At 40.9% G+C, this 17,920-nt stretch overlaps 1 long non-coding RNA gene and 1 pseudogene across 2 annotated transcripts; both read left to right on the top strand.

Moving 5' to 3' along the window:
- The first annotated feature begins 1,456 nt into the window (after window positions 1–1,456).
- LOC107143526 lies at window positions 1,457–2,578 on the top strand (annotated as a pseudogene).
- A 90-nt stretch (window positions 2,579–2,668) lies between these two features.
- Window positions 2,669–17,078, top strand: LOC125613561. 2 transcript variants are annotated; one of them, XR_007344113.1, is made up of 3 exons: window positions 2,669–2,805; window positions 3,298–3,299; window positions 17,068–17,078. It is a non-coding gene; the product is annotated as an uncharacterized LOC125613561 (long non-coding RNA). The 2 variants fall into 2 exon arrangements; XR_007344112.1 differs by lacking the exon at window positions 3,298–3,299 and adding an exon at window positions 5,681–5,686 and having other exon boundaries at window positions 2,687–2,795.
- The last annotated feature ends 842 nt before the right edge of the window (window positions 17,079–17,920 follow it).

Genomic DNA, 17,920 nt, shown 5'->3' on the forward strand with positions numbered 1-17,920 from the left:
TCTGCTCAGCTTTCATCCCTGACTCATGTGTGCTTGGCCACTGTCCATTGGTCCAAACTGACCACACAATCTTTGGCGAAAACAGCCACTGAGGAAAGGGACACTTAGCCAGGGCTCCTTGGTTGGGACTGACTGCACTGTCTCCTATTGGGTTAGTTAAAGAAATGTGCCTTCAGTTGTCCCCAACTTTCTTTGTTGTCTTGAGGTGGGAAAGTCCTATTGAGTTGAAAGCCTTTTGGACGAGGGGTCCTGGGTTCATTGACTCCGTCCAGCAAAGAATTGAAGAACAGGACACAAATATAGCAAGCAAGAAGTAGGTTTATTGAAAAGAGATAGAGACATAGAGCTAGACTTCTCTGAAGGGGCCCTAGGCCTAGGAATCCAATGGGGGAGTGTTGGCCTGTTCTTCTCATGGTTTCTGATTTCCTCCTTTCCTTACCTCCTTCTCTGTCCACATGCTCCTCACAATTATTGATTGGTGCCCCCTCTGTCCACGCATCTGTTTTTGTTTTTCTATTGGATCTCCCACTTAGGAGCACAAGCATGGAGGATCTGTCTGCTTGGGTCCCCTGCTTGTGTCCATGAGCGCGTTTGTCAAGTAGGAAGATGACCTCATCAGAAGACCCCTCTCCATGCTCCTTTGTTCTGGCCCTGTCCCCGACCTCCTCACCTACTATCTTGCTCTGATGGCCTAAGCCCTTCTATATCTCCCTCCCTGGGGATTTCGTCTTTCTGCTTTGGGAATTTAAACAGTCCTACATTTGTGTAACATTGAAGAAATTTTTTTGTTAAATATTTTTAGCTATAGATGGACTCAGTACCTTTATTTATTTATTTTTATGTGGTGCTGAGGATCAAACCCAGTGCCTCATTCATGTGAGGCAAGCGTTTTACCACTGAGCCACAACCCCATCTCATATTGAAGATTTTATTGATAGTATGATATATGGATGAAATAATCAGATCCTAAAGCTATAAATCATAAAAAATATATTTGTTGAGGAAAAGCATTCTCAGACTTGTTTTTCTTAAGGTCCAAAATCAGGAGAGAGGTTATTTATGGACCTGTAGATAAGTGTGATAATCAATTTAATAGCGGTGTGTATGAGACAAAAGAATGTGTAAGTGGAATTTAAAATCTGGAGAGTCAATTTTGGTCATTCTTGTTTTGTCTCACGTCACCTTCCTACCTATCCATATGTCTTCTATTCTGCTTCAACTGCCTGAAACCCTCAGTGGTGAGGCCTTTAAAACTTTTTGAAAAATAACCACACTTGGGCTGGGGCTGGGGCTCAGCAGTAGAGTGCACCCCTAGCACGTGTGAGGTCCTGGGTTCCATCCTTAGCATAAAATAAAGGTATTGTGACCAAGTACAACTAAAAAATAAATAGTGTTGTTTTATTATTATTTTTTAATAGGCCATTTTGTGGGAACATAGAGGTAGCTGGGCTGCTCTTGGATGCAGGGGCATGTGGGCTGAGTTACCTGAATCCAGTGACTCAGTGTATGAGAGGTGTTCGCCTAGTAGAAGGAATTCTGCATGCCCCTGATGCTGGTTGGGGAAACCTGGTATGCGTTGTGAACTATCCCAAAGATAACAAAAGGAAAATGGATGAGACAGATGCTTCATCGGTAGTGAAAGTAAAGAGCAGTCCAGAAGACATGTGATTTAATAGTGTTGGTTCTCCCATGGAAAACAACCAAAGAGGACCTGAAAGAATGTCTTAGTGCCTTTGGAGAAATTCTTATGGTGCAGGTCAAGAAAGATGTTAAACCTGATCATTCAAAAGGGTGTGGCTTTGTATGTTTTATGGAATATGAAACGAAACCCAGGTGAAAGTAATGTCACAGCAACATATGATGGTGTGATTGTCAACTCCCCAATTCTAAGCAAAGCCCGGATGAGCCTCGGGAAGCAGAAAGGTGTTTGTTGGGCGCTGTACAGAGGACATGTCTGCCAACAAGCCGCAGCAATTCTTCTGTCGGTACCGAGAAGTGGTAGATGTCTGCATTCCCAAACCATTCAGGGCTTTTGCCTTTGTTACATTTGCAGATGATCAGGTTGCCCAGTCTCTTTGTGGAGAGGACTTGATCATTAAAGGAATCAACATGCATATGTCCAAAGCTGACCCTAAGCACAAGAGCAATAGGCAGTTAGAGAGAAGTGGAAGGTCTGGTGATAATCCAGGTGGCTTTGGGAATCAGGGTGGGTTTGGTAACAGTAGAGAGGGTGGAGCTGGCTTTGGAAATAATCAGAGTAGTGACGTGGGTGGAGGGATGAACTTTGGTGCTTTTAGCATTAATCCAGCAATGATGGTGGCAGCCCAGACAGCACTGCAGAGCAGTTGGGGTATGACGGGCATGTTAGCCAGTCAGGCCCATCAGGTAATAACCAAAGCCAGGGCAACATGCAGAGAGAGCCAAATCAAGCTTTTCGGTCTGGAAATAATTCCTATAGTGGTTCTAATTCTGGTGCTGTAATTGTTTGGGGATCAGCATCAAATGCAAGGTCAGGTAGTGGTTTCAATGGAGGCTTGGCTCAAGCATGGATTCTAAATCTTCTGGGTGGGGAATGTAGATAATGGGTTATGTTGGTTAGCATAGAATGGTGGGAATTCAAATTTTTCTAAACTCATGGTAAATATATTGTACAATACATACGTATGAAGAATTTTCAAAATTGGTTTGTTCAGTGTGGAGTGCATTCAGCAGTATTTTTGACATTTTTCTTTAGAAAAAGAGGAAGAGCTAAAGGAATTTTATAAGTTTTGTTACAAAAAGGGTTGAAATATTGAGTCGCTGAAAGTGAATTGCTGTGTGCCTGATTGGTAAACCAACACACGACAACTGATATCAAAAGGTTTCTCCTGTAATGTCTCATTCCTGGACTTGTTAAGTGAATCTTTGCATGTTTAAAGTGGAAACCATTGATTAGAACGACATTCTTTTCTCCTTTTTTTAACTTGAACCCCACCATATGGATTTTTTCCTTAGGAAAATCTCCTTTTGGGAGATCATGGTGTCACAGTGTTGGGTTCTTTTGGTTTTATTTTTTAACACTTGTTTCCACTCATATACAAAAGTACAATATGAAGCCTTCATTTAATGTCTGTAGTTTATCTCATTTCAAATGTTTATGGAAGAAGCACTTCATTGAATGTAGTGCTGTAAATATTCTGCCATAGGAATGCTTCTGTCTGCATGCTTTCTCATTCAAGAATTTGTCATCACGCTGCCCAGGCTGTGTCTTTGACCATGAATGTTCCATTTTTATCAACTCCTCTTTATTTCATGAAGTCGTATCAATGCTATGAATGCAAGGCTGGGATTTGGAACCAGAAAGCTGTTTGAACTTTTGAAACCTTGTGTGGGATTGATGGTGGTGCCGAAGCATGAAAGGCTAGTACAAGCGAGGAAAGGAGAGAGCACGTGCAGAGACTTGGTTGGTGGTGCATAATGGATATTTTTTAACTTGGCCAGATGTGTCTCTCAATCCTGTGGCTTTGGTGAGAGAGTGTGCAGAGGGCAATGATAGCAAATAACCTATGAATGTTTTTTGCATTCAAAGGACATCCACATTTGTTGGAAGACTTTAAGTGAGTTTTGTTTTTAGATAACCACGTTAGTTGGGTGGGTTAAGTGAAATGATACTTGTACTTCCCCTGCCCCTCTGTCACCTACTGTGAATGCCCTATGGTGTGTGTTCTCCTCTGATACTGATATGTAAATGTGGTAACACGAACTGTAGCTGATGGGTTGAGAACAAGGACTGAGCTTGTGGTATGCTTTGCTGGAGTACTTGGAAGCAGAGCTCACCAGTGAGCTCAGGTGTCTCAAAGAAGGGTAGAAGTTCTGATGTCTGTTAGCTACCCAGAAGAATGCTGTTTGCTGCAATTCTGTGTCCTGTGCTTGGATGCTTTTTATAAGAGTTGTCAATGTTAGAAATTCTTAAATAAAAACTGATTTAAATTTTAAAAAATAAATAGAACCACTCTGCTGGATAGGGTGGCACAGGCCTGTAACCCTAGCAACTCAGGAGGCTGAGACAGGAGGATTGTAAGTTCAACCACTTAGCAACTTCAGCAACTTAGGCCCTAAGCAACTTAGAAAAATCCTGTTTCAAAATAAAAAAATAAAAAGGGCTGAGGATGTATCTCAGTGGTAAATGGCTCCAGATTCAATCCTCAATACCAAAATAAACAGAGTGGAGCTAGAATGCTGGCAGCACAGGTCCCAAGGTTCCAAAGGGGTGGCTGCCCTGTGCTCCATGGCTTTGGGAAGTGGTGTTCCTACTGAAGATGACCAGGTAACTGGAGGTTATGGGAGATCATAATGGCTGCAAGGAAGAGCCTGGGCCCTTAGAGTATATGACCCCCAGTTTCCAGTACTACAGAAGGCCCTGACTTTGTCCCATTCATCAACAGTAAGTGAATAGTGAGTGGCATCTGTGAGGACAACAGTGCTGTCACCTGGTTCTGGCTGCACAAAGGGGAGACCCAGCAATGCTCAAACTGTGGAACCCTTTACAAGCTGGTGCCTCACTAGTTGACCCTCCATGATCCTGAACTAACTTACTCAAAATGTGTTTCTTCTTTTCAATAAAGACGAGCCACTGTATAGGTCCTTCTCTCGTGAAAACAAAAGAAAACAAAATGAATCCACAAACTGCTGGACAGCAAATGAACCCTACCAAGGCCTTAAGCAATATCGTGAGTTCACATAAATGGCTCCCTCCAATGTCCCATCCCAGCATTGTCCTAGCCCCACCTCATTAAACTTCTCAGAGACTGCTGTCATCATGGAGAGAGGCTATGCAACATGTGCTGGGTTGTTTCTCTGTGTCCTCACAATACCACAAATTTCTACTCGGTACTTACTTCTCCCTCCATACAAACTGACTAAATAATAAAGTTAGACTTGGAGTTACCTTATGACCTCACAACCTCAGTCCTGATATATACAGTATGTAAAAGAATTGAAATCAGACTCAAAAAGGCATCTGTGCACCAACATTCAGAGTAGTAGTATCCACAACAACCAAAGCATGTGTCCATCACCATATGGATGGACTGTTATTCAGTAATAAAGAGGAATGAAGTTCTGACACATGCTACATTGGATGAACCTTGAGACCATTATGTTAAGTGAAAGAAGTCAGGCGTACAACAGAAGATGTTCTATTTCACTTATATGAAATATCTAGAAGAAGCAAATTCATAGAGACAGAAAGTAGATTATAGATTACAGGGCATGCAGGGAGGGTAGAGAGAATGGGAAATTATTACTCAAGGGTTCAGAGTTTCTATTTGGGGTGATGAATTAGTTTAGACAGTGGGACGGTTGTACAACATGAGGAATGTAATAAAACCACTGAACTGTGAAATGGCTGAAACAGCAGTGTTAATAGGTATTTTACAACAAATTTTTAAATGGTAAAAAAATAAATCGATAAACCCATGAAACTTTTTCAAGGAAAGAAGAGCTTTCAGTGAATCTACACTGCAACAGGGTGAAAAGCACAGGCCCTGCTAATCCGAAGATTTATAAAAGAGAAAGTGCTTCATTATAAGGGCTTGGTGGAGGCAGATACTCTGAAGCCTTGTAGTGCAGCATGGGAAGCAGCTGAATAGTTCCATTGAATCTTACCAGCCTTGGAGGCAGACCTGGGCCCGATACACAGGAGATTGTTTCACAATCCACTGGTTTTAGGGTTTAATGAAACAAAACAGGAAGGACGAACATGGGGAGATGTTATGTCTTCCACCTATCCAGGATTCAAGACAAGCAAGAACAGAGTGTATCTATGGTGATAAGACATACCACAGAATACACACACACACACACACACACACAATCTGAAACGCTGAGCTGGATTTAAAATCACTGCTTACTAAGAAAATGTGGAAAGCACAACATTTAGCATTTACAGGAGAAACTTTTTGTTGTTGTTATGGGGGAAAGAGAAATATAAATAGTAAAATGATTTCATAAGCTTGTATGCTATATACAATGTCTTTTGTAATAAAATAAAAATTGGCCTGGAGCTTCCCAGTAATGATGTGTCCAAATGCCACTCTTGGGTTATTAAGTAGCAAGTTGTCAGGAGATGCTGGAGGGATGAGTTTTGCATGAGTTTGTTGGTTAAGGGCCCTCATTTAGGGCAGAGGCTAAGTCAACTGAGCCCTGTGTACCAGTGATTTCAGCACGTTGAGAGATACAGTTTTACCCCCAAATCAGCTCCATGTCCCCAAGGAAACACTTCCAGCCAGGTTGCCTTGTGTGTAGAGGTGGGAAGGGTGACTTGGCAGAGAATACAAGTAAAAGCTGCTTTTTCTGGTTCCAGGAAACAGGTCCATATGCCTTCAAGGGCACAGCCGATGGAAATCCCTGAGCTTATCATCCTTCTGAATTACATCTGGACTATATGTATGGAGAGGGTGGTTCAAGTGAAACCTAGATATTTGACATGTTCTTCACCCAAGTACAGTTGATCTGCTTTGCTTTCCTGTGGGGATAACTGCAATTGCTCCCTGTTCAATTAGGTGTTCTTTGGGGACTATGGAAAGAGTGCTTCTTTGCCAATCCTGAGTCAACACTGATTTCCTCTGAAGACTGCTAAGTAAATCCCCATGTGAGCTCTTATATGTGTGTCTTTTGAGCTTCTCTGTGGAATCGGGTTGAATCCAGTGAGCAATAAGCGTGATGACTCTGAGGGAAGCGAAAGCATTCTTGGAATCAGCTGCAGTGACTCTTTTCCTGTTCAAACACTGACATTCCTGTGCTTATGCCTAGCTGGTTTGTCAAATCCAGAGCTACTGCTCGATTGGGCACCATCGTCCTTGGCTGCCTTGGGCACTTGGTTCCATGCATGCTGTGGTTACAAATAGGATCCTGGGCTTGTAGAATCTTTTCCGGGCTCACTATGCCCCAAAAGACTAGACTAGGAGGCAGATCAATTCTAGAAGGTTTTGGCCTTTTGGAGCAAGTGTCATAAGACAAGGGCCTCTTGCTCATTTTTCATTCAAGAAGTATTTACTGAGCACCTACTCAGTAGATGTCAGGAAATGTTCTCCATTCTGGAAAACATCAGTGAACTGAACTGTTCTAGCAGAGATTAATGAAACCCATGAAAAATTTCAAAATTCCTTGTTTCTGCCTGTCCTGCTCTTGTCATCTCCTTCAGAGGAAGCTTGGGGGAAAACGAGGAGACGAAACTCATCATACACTTATTTTGAGGCCCCTTGGGGAGAAGTCACATGATGGAGAAGGGCTACTGCACGTTTGAGATCATCTATAAGCTTCCACATCACTTCTTTTTCTTCTGCTTGCTGCTTGCCTGTTTGAATAGCATTTCTCAAAGATAGACTCTTGACTGATGTGCTTACGGTGTAAGGCATATAATAGCCATCCTTTTACACCTATTAGCCAACAATCACTCCCAAGCCTCTGATCATCTTCCCCTACATGTGTGAAACTGAACCAAAAAATTAGCTCTGGACAGGGTCTTCCTTTCAACCCCCAGCAGTCCTCTCCTTATAATGTAAAACACTGCCAGAGCCAGTTGTGGGATTCTGGCCCATCAGCTGGAGCAAAGACACAGAGTTTTGTTCATTTCTAAATTCTCCCTTAAACAATTAGAAGTACCCACTCTGTGCCAAACACATTCTAGTTGCTAGGGATTTAAGAGTGAGCATAAAGGGATAAAGGGTCTGTCTCCTAGAACTGATATGGTATCAAGGGCAGGGAAGTAGAGAAAATATAATGATGTTCATTGATATCTTTTACAAATAATAATTTTCCAATTCTAAATGCTTGGAGAGCATATTAAAACAGATTGCTGGGCTCCAAGCCCAGAAACAGATTCAAAAAATTTAGGGTGGGGCCAGAGCATTTGCAGCTCTAACAAACTCTCAGTGGATGCTACTCAAAGTATAGTTCACACAAATCATAGTGCTCCAAGGTCACAGTGACTTAGACTTCGAAGATGAAAAACTGCTTGCTTTTCCAAGTGTGGTTCTTAGGACAGGTGATTCTTATGAGAAGCACCGTTAAAGCTCAGAAAGAAAGATATTTTGGTCTCCCCTTAAGGAAAGTTTATCAGAATAGAAGTGAAAAGGTATCAACCAAAAGAAAAATGATAAAAACACAAAAAACTTTTACTTAAAATTGGAGAAATGAGACTGGACGTGTAATGCAGTGTTTACCTAGCATGCACAAGGCCCTGGTGTGTTTGATCCCCAGCACCACATGGAAGCAAGGGCGAAAGAGGAGAAATGACTCTGGGTCCCTATTGTAAAAAACCTTGAGGGAATTCAGTTACTTGGGAGACTGAGGCAGGAAGATCATAAGTTCTAGGCCAGCCTGGGCAACTTAGTGAGATCATGTCTCAAAAAATAAAAAAGTTTTAAAAAGGGGATGTATCTCAGTGGTAGAGCACCCCTGGTTTGGTCCCTAGTACCACAAAACAAACAAACAAAAAGACTTGGGAGGATTCAATACTCATGAGAAATAATTTAAGAAGTTATTTCTAAAATACTCAGTGTTGTGCGGTAGAGTTCTTACACTTTGGCAGGAGTGTATGTATTTTATATGTATATGTATATATACACACACACACACTTTTATATGCATGTGTTATGCACGTGTGTTATATACATGTGTTATGTATGTGTGTTATGCATGTGTCTTATATACATGTGTTATATGCACATGCACTATATGCACATGTGTTACGTGCACATCTATTATATATGTGTGTCACATGTGTTGTGTTATATGTGTTTTATATATGTGTGTTATATGTGTGCGTTATGTTACATGTGTTATATGTGTTATACATGTGTCATATATGTGTCATATATGTGTTTATATGTTATATGTGTTGTATATATGTGTTACATATGTGCATTATATGTATTTGTTATGCATATGTGTGTTATATATGTGTGTTGTATGTGTGCATTGTGTGTGCACTGTGTGTGGTGTGTGTGATATATGTGTGTGACATATATGTGAGATATATATGTGATATGTGTGTGATATATATGTGAAATATGTGTGTGATGTATGCGATATATGTGTGATATATGTGATGTGTGATGTATGTGATATATGTGTGTTATGTTATGTGTGTGTTATATATGTGTGTTGTTTGTTATTTGTTATTTGTATGCTATTTGTATGCTATTTATATGGTATTATAATATTATATATTATGTATCATATTATATATTATATAAAATATTATATCATATGAAATATTATATATTTTATATCAGAGTGTGTGTGTATATATGTGTGTGTGTGTGTGTGTGTGTCTTTTTCTGGAGTGTAACATATACTGAAACTTTTAAAACAATGATTTTTAACCCAGCAATTTCTTTATGTTGATGTGCATATAATTTTTTTTTACATTTAGAAAAATTAAGCCTTTTAGTCCGCTTTTATTGGGGAACAAAAAATTCCAGGGAAAATCCCACCAAATAAAGGTTAAGGGGGGCAGCATCCCAAGGTCAGGGGCGATGATTGGGTCTTCGGGGCAGTGGCCATTCATGCCTTTGCATGGACAAGCCCTCGACCTGGAGAAGGGTGGAGAAAGCTCTGACACAGCTGTGTCTAAGTGCCTCTCACCCAGCCAGGGAGGTAACTCAAATCACTTGGAGGATGGCCTCCCATAAAGCCTTTTATTTTGGATAGCTATAGATTTATTTGCAGTTGTAAGGCATACTCCAGAGAGCACTCATGAGTCCTTTACCTCGTTCCCTGTCACGAGCTGTCTGTGTGTGGACTATGTTGCACATAGTAGCCTCCGAAGGGGATAAGTCTGGCACTGGGAACTCTCTGGGTCTCCCTCAACAGAGATTGACCTCCTGATGCAGGTGAACTTCCCCCCTCAAACTCTGCCTAAGATCCTATACAGCACCTGAGATGGGTGTGACCTGCCAAGATATCAATCAACCTGCTGACTGCAAGACATCATGAAGTAAGACTCTGCCCTTGAAACCTTACCCCTGCCTTTGATGTAACCCCTTAAATAAACCAAGGGAGCCATTTTATCTTTGTCTAGTTCAAGAACCCATGTGGACTAGATCTATCAGGGGCTTCACTTTTGTTAATATATTTCTGAGTGTTTGTGTTTTATTATTTGTTAATTATTTAAGATATTAAGATTTAGGGTGGGGGCTGGGGATATAGCTCAGTTGGTAGATTCTTGCCTTGCATGCACAAGGCCCTGGATTCCATACCTAGCACCAAAAAAAAAAAAAAAAATTATGGTGGCTTGGATTATCCTGGACAGGAAGAAGGACCCCTTAACAAGATGCTGGTCATCTTCCCCCAGAAAGTTCCCCTCAATGGCAGCATCTTATTAAAAAAGCCACAGTACGATGTCACAAGCAGCCTCTCCCAATTTTACTCAGAATTCCCATTTTACTCAATCTCATTTATGTGTGTTTGTGTGCTGATGTGTGTCTAGTTCTATATAATTTTATCACATATGTAAGTTTGTGTATCTCCATCACAGTCAAGATACTGAATAAGCATCTGTAAGAATATGCCATTTTGCCATTTTTTTTTCCTGTATTGGAGATTGAACCCAGGGGCTCCCTACCTCTGAGCCACATTTCTTCATGAGACAGGATCTCACTAAATTGCCCAGGCTTACCTTGAACTTTTTATCCTCCTGATTCAGCCTCTTGAGATTACAGGCATGAGCCACTTCGGCCAGAGTCATTTTATCCTTTTGTAAAAACACCTACATCCTGAGGTCATAAATATTTAGCTATAAGAATGTTTCTTAGCTGGGTGGTGCCCAGGTGGTGCCCACCTGTAATCCCAGCAGCTTGGGAGGCTGAGGCAGGAGGGTAGATAGTTTAAAGCAGCCTCAGCAATTTAGCAAGGCCTTAAGCAACTTAGACTCTGTCTCAAAATAAAAAAATAAAATAGGGCTGGTGATGTGATAAAACTACCCTGGGTTTATTCCCTAATTACAAAAAAAAAAATTTCTTACAGTAATCTTTCTAATAATTAAAAAAAAATGGCTGGATGTAGCTCAGAGGTAGAGGCATGCTTAACATGAATGTAATTGAACCCTGGTTCAATCATTAGGACTAAAAATAAAAAGAAAGGAAGAAAAAGGAAAAAAAAACTATTCACTAATGGGATCTTAATTATATAAATTATAGAATAGTTTTAAAATAAAATAAATATCATTCAATCTTCAAAGAACTTTTTTAATAAGGTATTAGGAACCAATGACTTGGAAAGGAGTTTATGATATATTAAGTAGAAATGACTTTTTAAGTATACTTTACTTTTCTTCTTTTTACCTGATTATGTTTTCTGAAAAATCTATAATCACCATGTATTACTTTTTAAAAATATATTTTTAGTTGTATATGGGCACAATACCTTTATTTTACTTACTTATTTTTACATGGTGCTGAGAATCAAACCCAGTGCCTCAAAATGCTAAGCAAGCACTCTACAGTGGTTACAAAACCAGCCCAATACATTATTTTTTTAAAAAAGTGTTTATAACACAAATTCACTTTTTTTTGGTACTAGGGAATGAACCCAGCGGCACTCAACCACTGAGCCATATCCCCAGCCCTTTTTTGAATTTTATTTAGAGACAGGGTCTCGCTGAGTTGCTTATGGCCTTGCTAAATTGCTGAGGCTGGCTTTGAACTTGAAATCCTCCTGCCTCAGACTCCCAAGCCGCTGGGATTATATGTATGTGCCCAGCTTAAATTTATTATTTTTAAGTTCAGTGACATTTGCTGATTCATACTGTGGTGCAACCATCACCACAGTCTATCTCCAGAACGTTTTTATCAGCCCATACTGATCTCCACTCTCCCCCTCAACCTCCTAGTGACTGCTATTCTATCTTCTGTCTCTAGGGACTGGATGATTTTGGGTACGTCATAAAGATGGAATCAGAATATTTGTCCTTTGTGTCTGGCTTGTTTTAGTTAACATAACATCTTCAAGGGTCATCAGTGTTGTAGCATGCATGCCACTTTGAATTTTTTCTCTGTGCTGGGGATGGTACCCAGGGCCTCACATGAACTAAGCATGAACTCTACCACTGAGCTACACCCCCAGCCACCACTTTGACTTTTAATTCATAGGTTACACTAAATATAAAGTTGACTATAACAAGCTCTGTGTTTGTGACATGTTTCACATTTGCTACTAAGAATGGCAAAGCCAAAGGTGAGCCTGAAGTACCATTAATCCAAAATTCTTGAAACTGAGGGATCTCTGAAACAAGAGTTTAGTGAGCCATTACAGATGCTAGCCAGGAAAGGACCAGGTTCTGAGATAAGTTCTTACAACTGCTAGCAGTAGGACTCGGTGGCAGTTGGAAACATCTCTGCCTGATCTAGAACTAAGAACATTTCTTTATAACAAAAAATTGGGGGCTGGGGTTGTAGCTCAGTGGTAGAGCACTTGCCTAGCACATGTGAGGCACTGGGTTCGATCCTCTGCACAACATAAAAATAAATAAATAAAATAAAGATATTGTGTCCATCTACAACTAAAAAAAATAATAAATTTGGAAAAGGAAGGCATAAGTTATTTAGATTGGACCTATGACTATAACTTTGAAGGACAGAATTATACAAAATGGGGAAAGCTTTGTGAAGACAGGATAGTGTGTAAAGAGAAGGACTTGTCTTTGGGTTTGTTCACAGTCTAGAAAGTCCCATCCTCTGATATGTCATTAAATTAGGTCAGTACAGAATTTCTCTTATCAGTACAAAGACTGAAGCAGCTTTTGGACTGAGTTTGAGGGGATGGCACAACAGAGAACAGCTTGGTTCAGGCTGAGGCCATGACACATGTGAGGGGCGAAAAGTAAATACTCACACATCACCTATGAGAAGCAGCCCACCTGGCTATCCTCAGAACAAGGTATTAATGAAAGAGGGGGAAACAAAAAAAAAGATAAAGGCAAAGATTGGCAGGCAAAAGGTATGTAAAAAGAATTTCAACTTAATGAAAGATACAAATTCAAGCCAAAGGGGAATCAAAACTGAGATGTGACATGTTCAAACTGATGTATGGGCTTTTTGTTTTGTTTTTGTTTTGGTACCTGGGATTGAACCCAGAGATGCTTTATGACTGAGCTACATCCCCAGCACTTTTTAGGTTTTATTTTGAGACAGGGTCTTACTAAGTTGTTGAGGCTGGCTTTCAGATTGAGACGCTCCTGCTTCAGCCTCCAGAGTTGCCACTGTACCCAGCTCAAACTGATGTTTAAACAAAGAGGTATTTGCTGATTCGTGTAGTTGGGATGGCAAGAGGATGAGTTTATTTTGTGTGTGTATGTGTGTTTCCCCGAAATTTTCACATCACTTCATGTTTTTTGTTTCTTTTCTTTTTTCTTTTTTTTGTACCAGGATTAAATCCAGGGTGCTTAACCTCTGAGCCACATTCCCAGCCCTTTTTTATATTTTATTTAGAGACAGGATGTCGCTGAGTTGCTTAGGGCCTCGCTAGATGGCTGAGGCTGCCTTTTAATTCACAATCCTCCAGCCTCAGCCTCCCAAGCCACTGGGATTCCAGGCTTGTGCCACCACACCTGGCTTATTTTTATTTTTTTAATTGGTGCATTACAATCATACATAATAATGGAATTCATTGTGACATATTCATACATGCGCATGACATAATTGCTCCGTGTAATTCCCCAGTGGCTCCCCTTTCCCTCCTTCCCCCTCCCCCTCATTCCCTTCCTCTACTGGTTTTCCTGCTATTTTCAGGAGGTTCCCCTGTATCACTCTTTTTTTCTCCCCTTTTAGGTATGGGCTCAGACCTGTTAGAACTTGTCCTGTGGAGCTCATTGATTCACCCATGCTCTGAGTGCCAGTCAGATTGAAAATGTAAACCAAGTGACTGAGAGAACAAAACTGAATGCAATAAAAGGAACAGAAAACAAGGAGCAGGAGTCTGGATGTGCTCATCCCGACCAGTCAGGCAGGTTAGGATGAAGCACAGTTTGGGAGCTGATCTAGAGGCTGATCTAGGGTAGCTCTCTTAAAATATCTAAATATTTTAAATATTTAAAATATCTAAATATTTAAAATATCTCTGTTCAGAAGCTGGGTGCGATGGTGCGTGCCGATAATCCCTGCAGCTCAGGCAGCTGAGGCAGGAGGATCTCAAGTTTGAGGCCAGCATTAGCAATTTAGTGAAGACCTCAGCAACTTAGTGAGACCCTGTCTCAAAATAAAACATAAAAAGGGCTGGGGGTATAGCTCAGTGATAAAATGCCCCTGAGTTCCATCCCCAGTTTAAATAAAAAAAATATATATATCTGTTCAGAGTTTCAGGCCTCCTGAGTTTCAGTCAACCCTGGACAAAATGTAATGCCTAGAGAGCTCATAGAGGGAACCCTTGAGGATTAAAGGCAAATCCAGGATAGAGGTGCAGCCACCCCAGCGAGTCATGCTGTGAGCCTCTGAGGGAACCAGGGGATGGAATCTCACCTGCCTCATCTTGTTTTGCTCCCTCAATATTTTCTTCACTGTTGTACAGAAACACTGTTGTATGGAGTTGAAGGAGTTAAAGGAGATGTCAAGGGCAAGGGCTGCAAACATGGGGGTCAATGGAAAGCTGTTCTCTTGTTTTATCAACAAGCCTAAGATAATAATCCTGGACCAAGGGCCCAGCAATGGAAATGGATAGAAAAAGGCAGACCTAGGAAGTGAGGTGAAGGCGAAAATACAGGATCAAAACGAACATCTCAGAAGATCAAGGATTTGGGGAGCCCTCTAAGGCTCCCATCTAAAGATTGCAAAGAGAATTTTTTAAAATAAATTAAAAAGGAAAGTAATGATTGCTAACATTTTTGAAGTCTTTCTTCATCCTAGGCAATTCTAATTGCCTTATATTTCTTAAGATTTTTAATTCCATCAAGAGCCCTGTGAACACTATTGTCCCACTTCACAGACGAAGCAATAGAAGTGAACCAACCTGCCTGAGGTGAAGGGTGGCATCCGTCTGCACTTTGTGTCTGAGTCTGCCGTGTTCCTTTTCCCTGGTTCTCACCATCTTAAGAACAGAAGGGCAATTTTAAAACATACCTATAATCCCAGTGACTTGGGAGGCAGATACAGAAAGATTCCAAGTTCAAGGTCAGTCTCAGAAACTTAGTGAGGCCCTAAGCAACTTAGTGAGAAACTGTCTCAAAAATAAACAAATAAATAAATAGGGCTGGGGGTGGTAAGCACCCCTGGGTTCAACCTCCAGTATGAAAACAACAAAACTAAAAACCAAGACTCTTACTAACATGACTTTGGCTAGAGGGAAAAATAACCATTGCTATGGACTAAATGTATTTGTCCCCATGCCCCAGGAATTCTTACGAAGCTCTAACCCCCAATGAGACAGTATTTGTACAGGGGCCTTTGGAGGGGGAGGTTAGCCCAGGTCATGAACATGAAGTCCTCACAAAAGGATTAGTGTCCTTAGAAGAAAGATACCAGCCCGCTCTCTCACTCTTGCTGTTTGCTCTCTGTCATGTGAGGGCAAAGCCAGGAAGAGAGCCCTCACCAAGAACCAAATTGGCCAGCACCTTGATCTTGGACTACTAGCTTCTAGAATTCTGAGAAATAAATGTGTGTTATTTAAGCCACCCAAGCTCTAGGAATTTGCTATGGCAGCAGGAGCTAAGATAAGTACCATTAACATCAAAGAAGTCCACCATTTATTATTTAAGGCAGTGTTTCGTGTTCAGGTCTCTGGTTGGCTCAGAGGAATGTTGCAAACTCCTCTGTGCCATTGGAGCCTTCCGATTTTCACACGGCAGGTGCCGACAAGCCTGTTTTCAAACAGCTCCCAAACAGGTTGCAGATGCACACACACAAAGTAACAACTCATAAAGAGAGAAGCAAAACCTAAACAAAGAAAACTGCTCAGGGGACAGAAGTACAAATATAATAATGTTGACTGCCACAGAGGGTCATCCCAGAGGCCCTGAGTGATGAGGAAGAACCATGAAGCATCAGGAGCCAGGGAAAAAATGAATAGGAATCTTGTCATCTAAACTGTGTGCTCTGATGGTGTTTGATAATGCCAGGTACTCCTCATCCTAGTGAATAGTGCATTATAGGGAACATAAGCCTCCCCAAATTCAGGGTATAGGAGTGTAAGTGTGCCATTTTTTATTGTATACTTTACACCTGCGATATTATCTTGTTTCTGCATTTTTGTCACTATGATCACGACCATTGAAGGATATGGAATTAATAAACTCCCCAAGACAGTGTGTGTCCTGGGAGGAGAGAGGGAGAGAGAAGCCAAAACTCTGATCCTTCTAATCAGTTAACTCCCAGTGACAGAATAAGCCCTGGAAGGCAGATAACTATCAATCCAAGATAGCTGGGAGGAGGGATCCTTTCCCCAATAAATTCACTCCCAGTGACAGTGAAACTACACATCAGTCCTGTCCCCATGTAAATTCAATGACCCCAGGGGATCAGATGAGTACTGAGCTCTGAACCGTGAACCCTTCATCTCTGTCCTGTAAAAAAACTGTCAAAAATTGATACATTCAGTAAAAATTGTGCCGAGTAAAAACAAGTTCCAGATATTTTCAGCCTTTTGCCCACATCTTGTTAAAGTTTTCAAGGACCAAGACATCCCCCAATGCAACCTATATAAACCCTGTACATCCCCTGTAATCGGGGCTATCTTTCACTCAGGAAGTGAGCCATCTGACTCCTGACCCTGCTGCTAAATAAAAGTTTGGCTAAATTTGTGAGGTCTGCTCCCGTCCGGGTTATGTATGTTTCCACTATGGTGCTGAAGCTGTTTTGGTTATTTTTGCCAGTATGATAGATGTTTTACAGGTATTACCACAAGAAATCCTTTCAACATTCCTGTGAGATAATTCCTGATTATATCTGCTCCTTCATTCAGATGAGGGTGTGCCAGTAATGGGGTGAGAAACTCCCCTGTCTTCAACACCAGCAGTCCAGGCCTGCACTCTGCATCAGCTCCTTGTGAGGCTGCATGTCTAAAATCAGGAAGGGGCCTCTCACCTGGAAGCGTAAGGGAAGAGTGTCTGGGGAGGCCAGGAAAGGGGAGGAGAGGAGATGAGGAAGTGGAGAGGATTAATCTCATCTCAAATTTACCTTGATTTTTTCTTTCTTCCTTCAAGGTGCAAAAACAAGGAACAAGGGAAGATATTTAAGGAAACTTCTAGCCTGCCTTTGAAATCACTGAGGTAAAAGGTTGTGAAACAGTCAGCCCCATCAGGCACTGAAGGTAAGAGGGAGGATGTGGTTGGATTGGGTTAGACCTAAGATGCTCCAGGAAAAGGAGAGGGGAGCCTGAAAGGCATGTATCCAGGTTGAGCAAAGGTTTCCTATTTCTAAGACACATGAAGAGTACATGCTCATCATTAAGAAAAAGACAAATTCACCTAATGACAAAACGGTCAAAGGAGTTGAATATGCAAATATCAACAGAAAAAAGTACAGGTCACTAGTAAGTAAGAAAAATGTTCAATCTTACAAAAGTAATCAAAACTGCAAATACAGTCACCTATTAGTTGATAAAAATATTTAGAAATTAATAGTATCTAGCATTAATGATTATGTGAGGAAAATGCTTCACTGAAGACTGTTTATTTTTACATTTTTATTTTTTATTATGGTAAAATATACATAATATTTGTCATGTTAGTCTTTTTTCTTTCAGTGCTGAGGACTGAACCCTGGGGTGCTTTACCATTTTGCTATACCCCCAGCCCTTTATATTTTGAGACAAGATCTCACCAAGTTGCCCAGGGTGTCCTAGAATTTTGACTTTCTTGACCTCTGTGCCTCAGCCTCTCCTGTCACTGGGGTTATAGCTGTGCACCACCAAGTCTTGCATCTTCCTTTTTTTTTTTTTTTTTTTTTTT

Source organism: Marmota marmota, unplaced genomic scaffold (assembly GCF_001458135.2).
Source record: "Marmota marmota marmota unplaced genomic scaffold, marMar, whole genome shotgun sequence".
NCBI lineage: Eukaryota > Metazoa > Chordata > Mammalia > Rodentia > Sciuridae > Marmota > Marmota marmota.